The following is a 6,000-nucleotide window of genomic DNA, read 5'->3' as shown; positions in this document are numbered from 1 at the left end:
TATGATTTTAAAATCAGCAGGGAAACTGAATAGTCATTTTTCTAAAGAAGACATACAAATTGCCGATAGGTATAGGAAAATGTGCCCAACATCACTAATCCTTAGGGAAATGCAAATCAAAACCACAGTGAGCTACCACCTCACACCTGTTAGAAATGTTGTCATGGGACTTCCCTGGCAGTCCAATGGTTAAGACTCTGAGCTTCCATTGCTGGGGGCTCGGGTTTGGTCCCTGGTCAGGGAATTAAGATTCCACAAGCGGCACACCAGAGGTAAGTGTTGAGAAGGATATGGAGAAAGGACAACTCTTGTGCGCACCTGGAGGGAATGTAAATTGGTGCAGCAACTATAGAAAACAGTATGGAGATTCCTCAAAAAATTAAAAATAGAACTACTATATAATCAAGCAATTCCACTGTTGGGTATTTAACCAAATAAAAAAAGACTAAGATATTTGTACCCCCATGTTCACTGCAGCATTATTTACAAAACGCATGACATGGAAAGAACCTAAGTGTCCACTGATGGATGAATGGATAAAGAAAATGTGGTGTGTATATATATATATATATATATATATATTTATACATATATATATATAATGGAATATTATTCAGCTGTAAAAGAGAAGGAAATCTTGCCTTTGTAACAACATGCATGGAGCTGGAGAGCATTATGCTAAGTGAAATAGGTCAGACAGAGAAAGAAAAATACTGTATGATCTCACAATTAATAGTGAAATTAAACAACAACAACTAAACTCATAGATACAAAGAATAGATTGGTGATTGCCAGAGGTGTGGGTTGGGGTTGGACAGGTGGAAGAAGGTGGTCAAAACGTATAAACTTTCTGTTATAAAATAAAGAAGTCTTGTGGGTATAATTTACAACATTATGACTACAGTTAAAAATACTGAACTGTATATTTGAAAGTTGCTAAAAGGGTAGATCTTAGAAAAAAATTAACTAAAAAAAGGTTGCTAAAAGGGTCGATCTTATAAGTTCTCATCACAAGAAAAACAAAATTGTATCTATGTGTAAGAATGGTTGTTAACTAGACATAGTGTGGTGATCATTTCACAATACATACATATTCAAATCATTTTGTTGTATACTTGAAACTAATATAATGTTATATGTCAATTATATCTCAGCTAAAAAAAAATTTTAAGCCTTTAAGCCAAGGCATGTTCTTCCCATCTCCAGCATGATGGATTTCAGGGCCTGCCTACTTCTGCCCACTGCGGGAGTCCTCTGATGGGCTACCCCCAAACTCCCTACTTCATTAGCCAACACTCTGTCAATTTGCATTGCAATCTTTGGCTCCCTCTGACCAATTCTGCTTCCTTCTCCCCTTTTCTTTCACAAATGTCTGATTTGCATCAAAGCCTGAAGATTTACCAGGCCCAATTCTTTCTCCACCCCTTAAAACTTTCACAGGCCCTATCTCCCAATAAATCTCTTATACTCCTAACTGCATCTCACCATCAGCTTCCTGCAGGACCCAAACTGATACATCTTCATAGCACTTATTACAATTTGTAATGGTATGTTTATATATGTTTGTGTGTTTGTATACTGTCTCTATCACAAAATAATCTCCTTGGCAGGCTTTTCTACTGAAGGGTCATCCTCTAAAAAGCCTCGATAACCTCACTGTTGACTCCATCCTCATCCCTCCTCTAAGTCCAGAAAGGGCGTAGTGGTTGCACAGTTGTGCCTTACATTGGCAACACAGCTGAGAGAGTGAGAGGCGACTAAAATCCTAATTCAGGGCTACATTTTCCCAACGTAGGATTTCTCATCCTTGGCATTACTGACATTTTAGATTTGATAATTCTTTGTAGTGGAAGAGCTGTCCTGTGCATTATAGGATGTTTCGTAGCATTCCTGTCCTCTACTCACCAGCTGGCAGTGGCACCCTTCTTAGTTGTGACATTTATATTTCCAGACATTGCCAAATGTCCCCTGGGGTGCAAAATCATCCCTGGTTGAGAACCACTGACCTTGAGGAAAGAGCATCTTTTTTATAATTCTCCTCAAAATGCTATATGGTCAATTAGTATGGAACTTACCATTGTCCTAGGAATATTCTTCCAGGCTAAGCAGAACCAGATCTCTTGGCAGCAACTCCCACACAACATGAGGATTCCAGTCTTCTCCTCCTATGTTGTCTTCTGGACCCTAAGTAAGCCTGTATGTGTTCCCAGGAGTTACAGATTTAGGGCAGGTTATCCCAGGTGCCTGGCTGTGATGATAAGAAGCTCGTCTGCTCGTCACCTGGCAGACACAAACTTAGAGGGTCCATCCAGGGCAGCATGTTGATGTCCCATTGGACAGATGATCATTGTCCCTTGGCCTGTATGCCTTCTCATTGCACTTTTTATCCACAAACTGTTATCCAGTTTTCCTTGGAAAATTATTAGTCACCTTTATGTAAATTCCTGTTGCTGTTCACCCTGGAGCATGCTAGATCCTAGTTATTTCTCACATGAGAAGTGGCTAATTAAAAAATTAAAGTCTGTAATTCTGAGGGTCTGCCGTTAATATTTCAAGGTTCCTGTTTTGGCTGAATGTGTGAGCCATGGCTATCTCCATCATCAGGAACAGAAATCTTTCATACCTCTATTTCAGATACTTTGAAGTATGAATGCCTGTCTTTTCAAAGTCTCTCTATCCCACAAAATGCATTTTATAGACGACACTAAACATATATTTTAAGTCTGGTTTTTCCCATAAATTTGGTGCAAATCCATGTCCGGCCATCTTCTCATTATGCTGCACAGACAGAAACTTCATTTGATCTATGATTTGCTTCCCACCTCCCACCCCCAACTGGTTTATTTTCCTTACTTGCATTCATTTGACGTTTTAAACTTATATTTTAGATTCTGAATATTCGGTGAGCACAAGACTTAGTGGATACAAGATTTAGAAGAGGGAATCGCAAAAGTCACTTTAAAAAAATTAATCCATTACAACCATTTCAGTCCAGTCTTAACGGACAAATGCGATACATGACTCTAGGATGTTGAGAATTTTCTTGGATGAGGCAAAAAATAAACTCTCCTGTCCTAAATGCTGACTTGGTGGGGGAGGGGGGCGGAGTCCATGAACAGAAGATGCAGGATTGGAGCTGGAAGGGATTTAAGGCTGAAAACACTAGTTACTCCTCTGGCTCCTCCTCCGCCAAGACTGAAACAAGGTACCCTACACAACGCTTCCAGCCAGCAACCGCGTCGTGCCAGGGCGCTGAGGCGAAGGATACACAGTACTCCGCGGTGGTTAGAGCAGAGCATCACTGGGAGTAGCCTAAGGCAGGGATAAATCTAAACGCGACTGTCACGAACTGCATCGCAACCTAGAGTAGTATTCGAGACAATCAGGTTTAAAAAAAAAAAAAATCACACTTCCTGGGGGAATAGCTCAAACTAAACATCCCATTGCAAGTATAACTTTGAATTCAGTCCATTATCCCCTAAGAACAAAACGTTCCTTCTCGGCCTCAAATATCTGACGGTCTGAGGAAACTAAAAGCTCTCTCAAACGTATTCAGCAAGCCGTTTCCTCACACTAGGAAGGTAGCCCTAACCAAAAGCTGTTAGCTTTCACACATACAGCAGGAGGGTAGCCGGGAAGGGCCAAGCTTCTTAAACTGCGGTAGTGCGGGAGCGCGCAGTCGACGTCTGACGTAAGCCTTCCTGCCGCAGAGCATTTCGGGAGGAGCGGCGGAACGTGGGGCTGGCGCCCCTCTGAAGAAAAAACGAGTCCGAGAACGACTATAGGTGCGTGCTCAGTACCCGCTGCAGCTTGGGGTTGCCCAGTTTTTATGGAAACAGCATTGCTCACGCGGAGCGGGGACCACCCCCAGTTTTCCTGAGTTCTAGTGAGACGCACGGTGACGCAGTTCTGGGCGCGCCAATCCCGGGCTGGCTGGGAGGGCGGGCTCTTCAGATTTGAATTCCCAAGCAGTTTAGGGGTTAGGGAACCTCACCGAGGAAGTGAGCGTCACCTGGGGCTAGGCCGCTGCGAGCTGGGGCCGACTTGGGCCAGAGGCGAGAGTCTTGGGGCGCCCAGGTCCCCCTCTCCCCAGCACGAAGCCGAGCCCAGACTGCAGCCGTCTTGCCATTATAGGCCCTTCGTCCAAGGTACAGCCACCCCGCCCCTCTTCCCTCGCCTCCTGCCTCCGGTCCTTTCTGGCGCTGCGAGCCTCAGCGCTTCAGCATTCTGGGCTCTCTCGGACTTCTGTACATTTCTGGCTTTGGCTGTAGTATCACAACTACTCATTCATTCGGGGTGTATTTGTTGCGTGTCTACTGTAGTTATCAAGAGAGTAGACTACTTTCCTTCAGATTCGTTTCGATGGTGAGCGCTCCAGGCTTTTCTTCTAAAATCACTTCTAGAAAAAAAAATTTTTTTTTAAGATTACCAGGTAGGAGAATTGTGTGCGTCACTGCCCGATTCTTCACCTTGGAACCCAGCATCCACAGAGCTAAAGAAACAGTTGATCCATCCAGCTTCTGTTTTCTTCTGATTAAATTACATATTAGTTGCAAATATTTTCAGATGTAAGTAAAATTATTTAGGTAGTGGGAGGCCCCTTCATCAAAGATAAACGCTGCACTTCAAAGGTAAACGCTGTTTACAATTTGGTATACTCACTTACAGATTTTTTGCCCTATGCTTTATGCTCCTGGATGTGTTTGTTTATTTTTGACTTTTTTTTTTTTTACAGAAATTCAATTGTACGTCCTGTTTTGTTGCATTTTAAATTTAGTCTAGTTACTTTCTATGTCAGTATATGCGTGTGTGTGTATATCCTTTTATTGAATACATAGAATTCAGTTGTATGGATGTAGCAGAATTTTGTCCCATATTTATAGACATCTAGATTGTTTCTAGTTAGCCTGGTACTTCAGTGAGCAGCAGAATTTTGTCCCATCTTGGTAGACATCTAGATTCTTTCTAATTAGCTCAGTACTTAAGTGAACATCCTTGTATAGGGCCTGTTTAAGAACTTGGGCTTTGAAATCAGACAGACTGAGGTCCTGCTCTTAACCATTGTAAATGGGACCTTGGACTGGTTATTTAACCACTCAATGCCTTAGGTTCATCATCTTCAAAATGGGAATAATGACAGTATTTATCTCTTAAGAATTGCTGTAAGGTTAAGTAGTATCTGATGTATATGCAGTAGATGTTGACTATTATTATCACATATATATTTGCATTCTTATGTAGATGTTTCTATAAGAAAAATAATTTTAAGTAGAATTTCTTGCCCATTGGCATGCAAACCTATATTTTGAAATTAATCTTTACCAATCTGATAATCATAAGAAGTCTCACTGTTTTAATTTGCAGCTCTTCATTTATTAGTAAAATGGAGTGTCATTTTGACTCATTTATTGGCCTTTTGTATTCCATTAATTGCCATAAATGTCCTTTGGCCATTTTTTGTGTTGATCATTTCTTTAAATTGATTCATTTGGTTTCTTTGAATGTTATCTATATTGGCTCTCAGTGTGTCATGTGCTGCATTTTTCCCCCCAAATGTATCATTTGCCAGTTAACTTAGTGTTCCTCTCATTTTTTTCCCAACTCTAGTCTCCCAGTTTTGGTTAGTGTGCCTTTGATCCATTCCATTATAATTATTATTAATATTACCACAACAGTAAATTCCTAGAACTTTTCATGTCTTCTTAGGAAGAAGAGTAAAAATTACTTTCAGTATCATATCCATGATAACAGTTGTTTAGCCTGCCTTTTACATACTATAAATGCTCATAGCTAGCTTTTTTTATATAATGGTTTTCCCACGTCTGAGTATTTATTTTGAATAAATAGCCATTTTTTCCTAGTACATCAGAATTTCAGTTTTCAGAATAAATTATAAGTATTAGATTTTCCAATATTTTTAAGCAGTTAATGAAGGCACAAGCATACCATTTTAGAATTCACCTTCTCTTCTTCAGTCCTAGAATCTGAGCATCATGATTT

The 6,000-nt window shown here is 40.6% G+C and overlaps 1 protein-coding gene across 7 annotated transcripts in view; it reads left to right on the top strand.

Moving 5' to 3' along the window:
* Window positions 1–3,693: 3,693 nt before the first annotated feature.
* The window catches only part of MIS18BP1 (MIS18 binding protein 1), a 58,594-nt gene continuing 56,287 nt past the window's right edge, over window positions 3,694–6,000 (top strand). For 5 of the 7 annotated variants that reach the window (XM_024743425.1, XM_024743423.1, XM_024743428.1 and 2 more), the window contains exon 1: window positions 3,899–4,148. The gene's annotated coding sequence lies outside the window, so the exon portion shown is untranslated. Of the gene's footprint in view, window positions 3,786–3,898; window positions 4,149–6,000 lie in introns of those variants that run through there. The other 2 variants (XM_024743422.1, XM_024743426.1) reach the window with 2 other exon arrangements.

This window comes from Neophocaena asiaeorientalis, unplaced genomic scaffold (genome assembly GCF_003031525.2).
Source record: "Neophocaena asiaeorientalis asiaeorientalis breed wild unplaced genomic scaffold, Neophocaena_asiaeorientalis_V1.1 scaffold107, whole genome shotgun sequence".
NCBI classification, from domain to species: Eukaryota; Metazoa; Chordata; class Mammalia; order Artiodactyla; family Phocoenidae; genus Neophocaena; species Neophocaena asiaeorientalis.
Note: the sequence above shows the minus strand (reverse complement) of the source record. Positions and strands in the feature narration are given on the sequence as shown.